Below are 12,001 nucleotides of genomic sequence, written 5' to 3'. Positions count from 1 at the left end.
GCAAGTTGTAGTTGTAGGGGATTCTATTATCAGGGGGATAGATAGGATCCTTTGTGAGCAGGATAGAGTGTCCCGCATGGTATGTTGCCTGCCCGGTGCTAGGGTACGGGACATCTCTGACCGGCTTGAAAGGATACTGGAGAGGGAGGGGGAGGATCCAGTTGTTGTGGTCCATGTTGGTACCAACAACATAGGCAAGTCTAGGAAAGAGGACCTGTTTAGAGATTATAAAGAGCTAGGATTCAAATTAAAAAACAGGTCCTCAAGGGTCATAATCTCCGGATTACTGCCCGAGCCACGTGCAAATTGGCATAGGGAGGCAAGAATAAGGGAAGTTAACACGTGGCTGAAAGAGTGGTGTGGGAAAGAAGGGTTCTTTTTCATGGGACACTGGCATCAGTTTTGGGGCAGGGGGGACCTATACCGTTGGAATGGTCTCCACCTGGACCGAGCTGGGATCAGTGTTCTGGCGAAGAGAGTAAATGGGGTGGTCAATAGGACTTTAAACTAGAGATTGGGGGGGAAGGGAAAGTCAGGGAACCAAGAGGTGAAGGAATCAGTGGGAAGCGTAGCTGCTTAGGATTACAAAAAAATCACGAAAAGACAGCACTCAGGAGAGGTTACGATAGTCCCCATCTCACAAAATATGACACAGTGTCTGGAAAGGCTCAGTAAACCAAGGTCCACCACACTACGAAAACAAAAAGGGACGGTCAATAGGGAATTAAAGGTGCTATATTTAAATGCCCGCAGTGTCCGGAACAAGATAGATGAGCTTGTGGCCCAGATTGTGACTGGCAGGTATGATGTGGTAGGCATCACAGAGACGTGGTTGCAGGGGGTTCAGGACTGGCAGTTAAACATCCAGGGATTCACAACCTATCGAAAAGACAGAGGGGTGGGTAGAGGGGGCGGGGTTGCCTTGTTAATTAGAAATGAAATTAAATCAATAGCACTAAACGACATAGGGTCAGACGATGTGGAGTCTGTGTGGGTAGAGTTAAGGAACCACAAAGGCAAAAAAACCATAATGGGAGTTATGTACAGGCCTCCTGACAGTGGTCAGGACCAGGGGCACAAAATGCACCACGAAATAGAAAGGGCATGTCAGAAAGGCAAGGTCACAGTGATCATGGGGGATTTCAATATGCAGGTGGACTGGGTAAATAATGTTGCCAGTGGACCCAAAGAAAGGGAATTCATTGAATGTTTACAGGACGGCTTTTTGGAACAGCTTGTGATGGAGCCCACGAGGGAACAGGCTATTCTGGACTTAGTGTTATGTAATGAGCCAGACGTGATAAAAGATCTTAAAGTAAGGGAACACTTAGGAAGCAGTGATCATAATATGGTAGAATTCAGTCTGCAATTTGAAAGAAGGAAGGCAGAATCAGATGTGAAGGTTCTACAGTTAAATAAAGGTAATTACAGGCGCATGAGGGAGGAACTGACAAAAATCGACTGGAAGCAGAGCCTAGTGGGAAAGACAGTAGAACAGCAATGGCAGGAGTTTCTGGGAGTAATTGAGGACACAGTGCAGAGGTTCATCCCAAACAAAAGGAAGGTTATCAGAGGGGGGATTAGGCAGCCATGGCTGACAAAGGAAGTCAGGGAATGCATCAAGGCAAAAGAGAGAGCCTATAATGTGGCAAAGAGTAGTGGGAAGTCAGAAGATTGGGAAGGCTATAAAAACAAACAGAGGATAACAAAGAGAGAAATAAGGAAGGAGAGGATCAAATATGAAGGTAGGCTAGCCAGTAACATTAGGAATGATAGTAAAAGTTTCTTTAAATACATTAAAAACAAACGGGAGGCAAAAGTAGACATTGGGCCGCTCCAAAATGACGCTGGTAATCTAGTGATGGGAGACAAGGAAATAGCTGAGGAACTTAATAAGTACTTTGCGTCAGTCTTCACAGTAGAAGACATGAGTAATATCCCAACAATTCAGGAAAGTCAGGGGGCAGAGTTGAATATGGTTGCCATCACAAAGGAGAAAGTGCTAGAGAAACTAAAAGGTCTGAAAATTGATAAATCTCCGGGCCCAGATGGGCTACATCCTAGAGTTCTAAAGGAGATAGCTGAAGAAATAGTGGAGGCGTTAGTTATGATCTTTCAAAAGTCACTGGAGTCAGGGAAAGTCCCAGAGGATTGGAAAATCGCTGTTGTAACCCCACTGTTCAAGAAGGGAACAAGAAAAAAGATGGAAAATTATAGGCCAATTAGCCTAACCTCAGTTGTTGGCAAAATTCTAGAATCCATCGTTAAGGATGAGATTTCTAAATTCTTGGAAGTGCAGGGTCGGATTAAGACAAGTCAGCATGGATTTAGTAAGGGGAGGTCGTGCCTGACAAACCTGTTAGAGTTCTTTGAAGAGATAACAAATAGGTTAGACCAAGGAGAGCCAATGGATGTTATCTATCTTGACTTCCAAAAGGCCTTTGACAAGGTGCCTCACGGGAGACTGCTGAGTAAAATAAGGGCCCATGGTATTCGAGGCAAGGTACAAACATGGATTGACGATTGGCTGTCAGACAGAAGGCAGAGAGTTGGGATAAAAGGTTCTTTCTCAGAATGGCAACCGGTGACAAGTGGTGTCCCGCAGGGTTCAGTGTTGGGGCCACAGCTGTTCTCTTTATATATTAACGATCTAGATGACGGGACTGGGAGCATTCTGGCCAAGTTTGCCGATGATACAAAGATAGGTGGAGGGGCAGGTAGTATTGAGGAGGTGGGGAGGCTGCAGAAAGATTTAGACAGTTTAGGAGAGTGGTCCAAGAAGTGGCTGATGAAATTCAACGTGGGCAAGTGCGAGGTCGTACACTTTGGAAAAAGAATAGAGGCATGGACTATTTTCTAAACGGTGACAAAATTCATAATGCTAAAGTGCAAAGGGACTTGGGAGTCCTAGTCCAGGATTCTCTAAAGGTAAACTTGCAGGTTGAGTCCGTAATTAGGAAAGCAAATGTAATGTTGTCATTTATCTCAAGAGGCTTGGAATACAAAAGCAGGGATGTACTTCTGAGGCTTTATAAAGCACTGGTTAGGCCCCATTTGGAGTACTGTGAGCAATTTTGGGCCCCACACCTCAGGAAGGACATACTGGCACTGGAGCGGGTCCAGCGGAGATTCACACGGATGATCCCAGGAATGGTAGGCCTGACATACGATGAACGTCTGAGGATCGTGGGATTATATTCATTGGAGTTTAGGAGGTTGAGGGGAGATCTGATAGAAACTTACAAGATAATGAACGGCTTAGATAGGATGGACGTAGGGAAGTTGTTTCCATTAACAGGGGAGACTAGGACGCGGGGGCACAGCCTTAGAATAAAAGGGAGTCACTTTAGAACAGAGATGAGGAGAAATTTCTTCAGCCAGAGAGTGGTGGGTCTGTGGAATTCATTGCCACAGAGGGCTGTGGAGGCCGAGACGTTGAGCGTCTTCAAGACAGAAATTGATAAAGCTTTTTCCACAGTCAATTCACTGGAAAACTCTCACTCGGATGTGTGTGTGTGTGTGTGTGTGTGGGGGGGGGGGGGGGGGGGGAGCTTTTCAGTCACACTGATGTTTGAAATCGTTTCCCACGGGCAAAACAAACATTTCTCATTCCACATGCAAAGGCTGACAGTATTTAGGAGCTGATGAATCGAGCCATTGGTGTGAGTATTGATGTGTGATTCCACTTCAAATATCCTGCAAAAGAAGTTAACAAAATTACTGTCAGTTCAGGACAGAAATTCAAAACAGACAATTCTAATATCCGGAACATGTTTTCTTCTCTTGTTCCCCCAAATCTGTAAATCTCTGCCCCACATGATCTCCCTTCCCTCTGGGCTGAAATTCAAATAATGTGCAGCTTATTTTTTCAGTATCCTTTTGACCAAATTGTATAAATCACTTCAAGGCCTCGTTCCTCCCTATCTCTCAAATCCCCTTTTGCTTCATAATCCTCTGATGTATCTGCACTGCTCTAATACTCGCTTCTTGAGCATTCTGTACTCTAATCGCTCGACCATTAGTTACCAGGCCGTCAATTTCCCCGGCTCCAAGGTCTGAAATTCTCTCCCGAATTTCTCCATCTGCCTCCCTCCCTTTCCTGCTTTAAACGGTGACACGGTGGCCCAGTGGTTAGCACTGCTGCTTCATAGCGCCAAGGGCCTGCATTTGATTCCCGGCTTGGCTCGCTGTCTGTGTGGAATTTGCACGTTCTCCCCCGTGTCTGCGTGCGTTTCCTCCAGGAGATTCGGTCTCCTCCCACAGTCCAAAGGTGTGCGGGTTAGGTGGATTGGCTCTGCTAAATTGTCCCTTAGTGTCAAGAGGACGAGCTGGGATAAATACATGGTTATGGGGATAGGGCCTGGGTGGAATTGTGGTTGGTGCAGACTCGATGTTGCGAATGGCCTCCTTCTGCACTGTAGGACTTAATATATATATATATATATTGCTGTAAAAAGGGCATGCTGTCCTTGTAGTCATCAGAACAGATTCCAGAATTCCAAATTTCAAAATATCACTCAGGCTGCATATATTCATGGACAAGAACCTGTCCTCTGCAGGTCAAAGGAAAAGCCTGGGGGAGCATCGGTGGATGGGGGTTGGGCGGGGGGGGGGGCGGCGGTTGACAGCTCCGTCACTTGTTCTACATAGCAATGGCTAGACTAATCAGAGCTGACTGGCAAACCAATGGTTGTCCTTTGCTTACACAGTATAAATTGTTGTTCCCTTTGGAATCTTGATGAGAGCAATTTGAAAAGCTTTAACACCATGCCTCTTTTTTCAGCAATACTTAGGTTTTGTACTATCTGCCTACGATTTAAGACCCTCCTTAAAATAAACCACTTTTCCCAAGCTTCAGATCACTTGTTTGAAAAAGTCCTGATGCGTCTGGCTTTCTCACTTTGTTTTATAATGTTCCTGTGAAATGCACTGGGACTGGTGATGTTAATGGTGTTATATAAATACAAGTTGCTGCTGACTGTAACCCTGGAGTCCTCTTTCAACAATGCATTGATTTCACGACAAATTCTATCTCCAATATTTTGTCTTCTGTGGATTATTCATTCGGATTTGCCCAATTGCAAGATGGCGGACACGCATGCGCCCTGCAGCTTACTACCCCATACATTGACACACACGCATGCGCCTTGGCACTCACTGCCTTCTTTCAAGATGTCGGATGTGAACTCGGGCCTGAAGGCCCGAGGATTTTGTTTGTACTCGATATACCGCTTGTTCATGAAGCCTCAGAACCCACCAACCGGCTCAATATCTGTTTCCGGTTCTACTTCGGGCTCTGCATCCGTACTGGGTCTTGGTAAAAATCTCCATTTAAAACCCTCTCGCTGAAGCTCCTTGCCGTCTGTCTCCAGGGATTGCACATGCTCCAGCTGCAAACCCGGATGGGGCCGTTAACCTGGGCCTGTTCCCGGGAGGGATGGAGAAGCCACGCAGCTGCAATACAGGGAGCTGACAATGATTCAGAAGGATTTGTTCCACGTCACAGTGCCCAGGGACTGATTGACGGCAGCTCCGAACCAATAGGAAGAGGGGGCGGGGCTAGAAATGTGAGGATTTGGGAACATTTTGCGGATCTGCAAAACCTTCAGGATCATTGTCAGCTCCCTTTGCAGCTGCGGGCATTCTCCCTCCCGGGGCAGGCCCAAGTTTACGGCCCCATCCTGGCACATCCACTGGAGGATGGTTCACTTCAGAGGATGGGGGAGGGGAACAATAAATAAGAGGTTACAATTTGTAGAAGAACAGGTAGTGTTGAGGAAGTGGGGAGACTGCAGAAGAACTTGGACAAGTTAGTACAGTTGTCAAAGAAGTGGCAGATGGAATTCTAAGTGGGAAAGTGTGAGGTTATGCACTATGGTAGGAAGAATGCAAGCGTAGACTATTTTCTAAATGTGCAAAGGTCTTGGAAATCTGAAGCAAAAAGGGTCTTGGGAGTTTTGGTTCAGGACTCTCAACGTTAACGTGCAGGTTCAGTTGGACATTAGGAAGGCAAATTCAATGTCAAATTTTATTTTTAGAGGGGTAGACTACATGAGCAGGGATGTACTTCTGAGGCTGTATAAAGCTCTGCTCAGACCCCATTTGGAGTATAGTGAGCAGTTTTGGACTCCATACCAAAGGAAGGATGTGCTGGCCTTGGAGGTGGTCCAGAGGAGGTTCACAAGAATGATCCCAGGAAGGAAGGGTTTGTCATATGAGGAGTGGTTGATGAGTCTCGGTCTATACTCGATGGAGTTCAGAAAGATGAGGGGGGATCTAATTGAAATTTACAGAATACTGAGAGGCCAGATAGAGTGGATGTGGAGAGGATGTTTCCACTAGTGGGAGAGATTAGAACTCGAGGGCACAACCTCAGAGTGAACGATCGCTCCTTTGTAACTGAGGCAGCACAGTGGTTAGCACTGCTGCCTCACAGCACCAAGGGATCTGGGTTAAATTCTGGCCTCAGGTCACTCATTGTCTGTATGGAGTTTGCACTTACTCCCCATGTCTGCGTGGGTTGCCTCCGGGTGCTCTGGTTTCTCCCCACAGTCCATCGATGTGCAGGTTAAGTTGATTGGCTATGCTAAAATTGACCCTAGTGTCAGGGGGATTAGTAGGGTAAATGTGTAGGTTGGCGGGAATCGTCCTGGGTGGGATTGTGGTCGGTATAGATTCGATGTGCTGAATAGCCTCCTTCTGTACTGTAGGGATTCTATGAGATGAGGAGGAATTTCTTCAGCCAGAGGGTGGTGAATCTATAGAACTCATTGCCACAGAGGGCTGTGAAAGCTAAGTCATTGAATGTCTTTAAGGCAGAGTTAGATAGGTTCTCGATCAAGAAAGCAATCTTGGGTTACGGAGACAAGGCAGGGGAATAGGGATGAGAATCATATCATGATTGAATGATGGAGCAGACTCGATGGGCCAAATGGCCTAATTCTGCTCCTATATCTTATGGTCTTATGGCCTCAAATCAATGAGGACTCTGACCTCTGGGAAACTATTAACGAATGTGTCACAGTGGTGAGCACTGCTGCCTTACTGTGCCAGGGGACCGAGTTCAATTCCGGCCTTGGGTGACTGTCTGCCTGGAGTTTGTATGTTCTCCCTGTGCCTGTGTGGGTTTCCTTTCGGTGCTGAGTTTCCTCCCAGACTCCAAAGATGTGATGGTTCCGTTGTTGCGGAGTGATGTCTCTCAAGTTACAATGCCCTGGAAACAGACGAGCGACCTATTCCTGAAAGAACTTGCTATGGGAACAGACAAACGCCTGTCTTAGTGCACCACGAGGTACAGGAATAGATTTGGAAAAGGTGATTGATGTGGATTGTGCTCCCCACCTTTCAATGATATTCATTATCCTTTTGTAGTGAGTGTTTGCTAAACATGGACTGCAGCGATTCAAGAAGGCAGATCACCACCACCTTCTCAAGGGCAACGATTGATGGGCAATAGATGCTGGCCAGCCAGCGACGCCCAGGTCCCAGGAATGAATTTTTAAAAAATGTTAAATGGAAACAACAGATCATGCAAGGGCTTAAAATACGCTGCAAGAAAGGATGTCCCGAGGCATGGTACGTTGGGGAAACCATGCAGACACTACGACAACGGATGAATGAACATCGCTCGACAATCACCAGGCAAGACTGTTCTCTTCCTGTGGGGGAGCACTTCAGCAGTCACGGGCACTCAGCCTTGGATCTTCAGGTAAGCGTTCTCCAAGGCGGCCTTCACGACACACGACAGCGCAGAGTCGCTGAGCAGAAACTGATAGCCAAGTTCCGCACACATGAGGACGGCCTAAACTGGGATGTTGGATTTATGTCACATTATCAGTAACCCCCACAGCTTGCCTCCTGGACTTGCAGAATTTCACTAGCTGTTCTGTCTGGAGACAATACACATCTCTTTAACCTGTGTTGAATGCTCCCTCCACCCACATTGTCTGTACATTTAAGACCTGGCTGGCTGTAGAGATTTGCATTCTAATCAGTATTCTGTAATTTGATTTCTGTGTCTGTTTGCACTGTTTGAGAACAGATATCCACTCCATCTGACGAAGGAGCAGTGCTCCGAAAGCTTATGGTATTTGCTACCAAATAAACCTGTTGGACTTTAACCTGGTGTTGTGAGACTTCTTACTGTGCTTAAAATATTCTCCAGCTCTCCCTTCTCCTGTATCCATCTTGTGTATAATTCTTATTAAGAATTCCTTCAATTGTCCCAATCCAAATCCCTTTTACTTTCATTTCACTCCGTCGGACCACTATCTTAATAGTTTCAAATCCACTTTTTTATGGAGCATGTCTAATTGACTTGCAAAAAGTGATATACTCTTCGAGCCCCCGTTAGCACCTGCATAATCTGTTGTCCAGTAGCTGAGCAAGTCTGGGGCCTGTCCTTCAGGAGCGGTTCACCAAGCACTTCTGCATGTTAGTTACTCTACAAGTAATAAATCATATCGGCACACTCACACTGGCATTCTAACATCATGTCACATGCTCCATCCAATACAAGCCATTCCTCGCCATTCAGGTGATCCTGTCAGAAAATGAAATGGTGTCAGTCTCCACATCAACATGCATTGTCCTGATGAATTTGTTTGCAGCTGGACTAACAAATGCAGTTTTCCTTCAAAATAAATGTTGAAAGGCAAAGATACAAATATATCCGAGAGAAGCCATCAATATATGAGTCTAATTTGCACCTTTCTTTCACTAGAATCTACATCAACACCAGATTGAACTGTTACATTAAACTACACCCAGGGTGAGTTATTCCAATTCCCATTTGCGACTGTGATGTTCCACCATCCTCAGCCCCTTTTCTCATTCAAGCAGACAGATCTCAATTACTATCTGAACTCACTGATCAGCCTTGGAGAAACAACTGTCGAATTCAATACTCTCATAATATCTGTAAAACAGATTCAAACATTACCACTTAAATCCAGAGATTAATATATTTTATTTGTTTTTCACTTTAACCCATTATAAAGTGTCAGAAATTTCAAATCAATTCCAGATTTGTTGTTGAGCTCATTGGTTTTGTTCCTGTTCAATTTACTTCTCCTCAAAGAACTCTTCTTGATACCCGGGAACCCTGATCTTTTTTTTTCCATTAGTTTTTGTTTGTACTTGAATGCTTTGAAATAGCAGCTCATTTCAATATATTTTATCAATTTCAATGTCAGAAACAATGATACCCAAGCTTGCTGGTTTTCAGTTCCGGTTTTTAATCAGAGACAGAAACAATCACTTCAGAGGTAATTTCCATATCTCCCGTGTTCAAGCATTTGCTGAATGATGAAGGCCAAGTCTTTGAAAGCAAAGTATTTAGTTCCAATTGTCATCATGTTGTGATGTCTGATAGCTGCAGAAAAGTTTTTGAATTTGTACAAACTTCGAGATGACTTGCTGCGATACCAGTAGCCCCCGGAAACCATAATCAGCTGTTTAGAAATACAGAAAGAATCCATTTGCCTGGGAGAAGAGTTCTTTATTTATTTGTTTATCGGATGTGGCATCGCTGGCTACACCAGGATTTATCCCTACTGCCATTGAGAAGGTGGTGGTGAGCTGCGTTCTTAAACTGGGCAGTTCTTGAGGTGTCGACACACCATAGGTCGGGAGTTCCCGGATTTTATCCCAGCACCAATGAAGGAACAGCAATATATTTTCAAGTCGGATTGGTGAGTGACCTGGAGAGTGACCTCTCTTCAAAGTTCTTTTCAACTTTCCCTTACGGTACTTGTTGACTATCGGTTTTCCCAGCATCTGCTGCTCTTGTCCTGGAAGGTAGTGGTTGTGGGTTTGGAATGTGCTGTCTCTGTGTCACTCAGTGTCTCTCTGTTTCTGATCCTTTCTTTTGGCTCCTTCTTGCTGCCTTATTCTTTCTATCTCACTCATTCTCCGCCCTCTTTCCCAGCCACTGTTTCCCAGCCCCTGTGTCTGTCACTTTATTTGTATTTTACTGTTTCTGTCCCTCACTGTATCTGTCTCTCTTTCACAGAATCACAGAATCCTACAGTGCAGAAAAGGCCCCTCAGCTCATCGAATCCGCACCCACGCATGAAATGCCGTTACCTGCCCACGTAATCCCACTTGGCAGCACTTGTCCCATAGCCTTGAATGTTATAGGTGCCATGTACTGATCCAGGTTCTTTTTAAAGGATGTGACGTATCCCACTACTCCACCCTCCCAGGCAGCGCATTCCAGACCGTCATCACCCTCTGAGTAAAAAGGTTTTTCCTCAAATCCCCCCAAAACCTCCCACCCCTCACTTTTAACTTGTGTCCCCTCGTAACTGACCCTTCAACTAAGGGGAACAGATGCTCCCTATCCACTCTGTCCATGTCCCTCATAATCTTGAACACCTCAATCAGGTCGCCCCCTCAGTCTGCTCTCCTCCAAGGAAAACAACCCAAGCCGACCCAAACTCTCTTCATAACTTAAATGTTCCATCCCAGGCATCATCCTGGTTAATCTCCTCTGCACCCCCTTCCAGGGCGTTCACGTCCTTCCTATAATGTGGCGACCAGAACTGCACTCCAGCTGTGGCCAAACAAAGTTCTATACAACTTCATCATGACCTCCATGTTTTTGTAACCGAAACACCGATTCGAAAAGGCGAGTGTTTCATGTGCTCTTTTCACCATCCTATTTACCTGCCATCCCGCCTCTTTGTTTCTGTTCTCTCTGTTTTCTGTCTCTCTCTCTCAGTACCCCTCTCTCTCTTCCTCTCTGCCTCTCCGTTTCTCTCTCTCTTTCTCTCCCTCCCTCTCCCTCCCTGCCTCTCTCTCTCTCCCCCTTCCTGCCTCTCTCTCTCTCTCCTTACGTCTCTCTCTCCCTGCCCCTCTATCTCCCTCTCTCCCTGCATCTCTCTTTCTTTGTCTCTCTCTCTCTCTCTTTCTCTCTCTCCCTGCCTCTCTCTCTTTGCCTCTCTTCCTCTCTCTCCCTGAATCTCTCTCTCTTCCTCTCCTTGCCCTACTCGCTCTATCTCTCCCTGCCTCTCTCTCTCTCCCTCCGTGCCCCTCTCTCTGTCTCTCCCAATGGGATAGATTGATTGGTCATGATAAATTACCCCTTAGTGTCAGGGGGAATGGAAGTTAAACATGTGGGGTTATGGGGATAGGGACTAGGTGGGATTGTTGTCGGTGTAGGCTCGATGGGCCAAATGGCCTCCTTCTGCACTGTAGATTCTATAAAAATATTGACACTTGGATCATATTTGATGCAGTGAACATTGGCTATTGGGAAGATTGTAAATAGTGTGAAGGTTTTTACACAGCTTTGTTTGATGCCAGTCAGGATATCAAACAAGTCTGGTGTTGTTAAACTTCTTACTCAGATTTCCCATGCAGGATGGCTGCAGCCAGATCATCGTAAAGCAACTGCAGATAAATTCTCTTGGAAGCACATTCCTCAAAGCCTCACAATTTGCTGAGTCAAATGTTTTGGGCAGGTCAATGAATGCAACAAAAAGTTCCTGATGTGGTTCTCGAATCTTCTTGGATTTGTCTGGCAACGAAGACCATGAGGTTCCTCTGGAAGTCCTAAAGCTGCACTGTCAGAGGGATTTTCTGGTCCCACCAGTGGCGAATATTGCCGTGAGTGGGACAGGAAATCTCCGCGCTGTGACCCTGGGAGGATATTCTCAGCCACAGGAAGTAGGCGATTCAGGGGAATGTATGTCAGGATTTTCCCTGCTCTGGGCAAGAGGCATCACGGTGTGATCCTTGAAGATAATTAGAATTGTCACACTGCTAAAGTTTTGGGGGGAGTTCTATATACTCTCAAATCATTAGGATAAAGGAAATGCAGTGTCCATGTGAGCAAAAGCACACAATCTCAGCGAAGAGACACTGTCTCTCCCTGCCCCTCTATCTCACTCACTCCCTGTCTCTCTCTCCCTCTCTCTCCCTCTCTCCCTCTCTCCCTCCCTGACTCTCCCTCCATCCCTGCCCCTCTATTTGTCTCTTTACCTGCTCCAGCCTCTCT

This window comes from Mustelus asterias, unplaced genomic scaffold, assembly GCF_964213995.1.
Source record: "Mustelus asterias unplaced genomic scaffold, sMusAst1.hap1.1 HAP1_SCAFFOLD_277, whole genome shotgun sequence".
Taxonomy (NCBI): Eukaryota; Metazoa; Chordata; class Chondrichthyes; order Carcharhiniformes; family Triakidae; genus Mustelus; species Mustelus asterias.
This window is presented reverse-complemented; position numbering follows the sequence as displayed.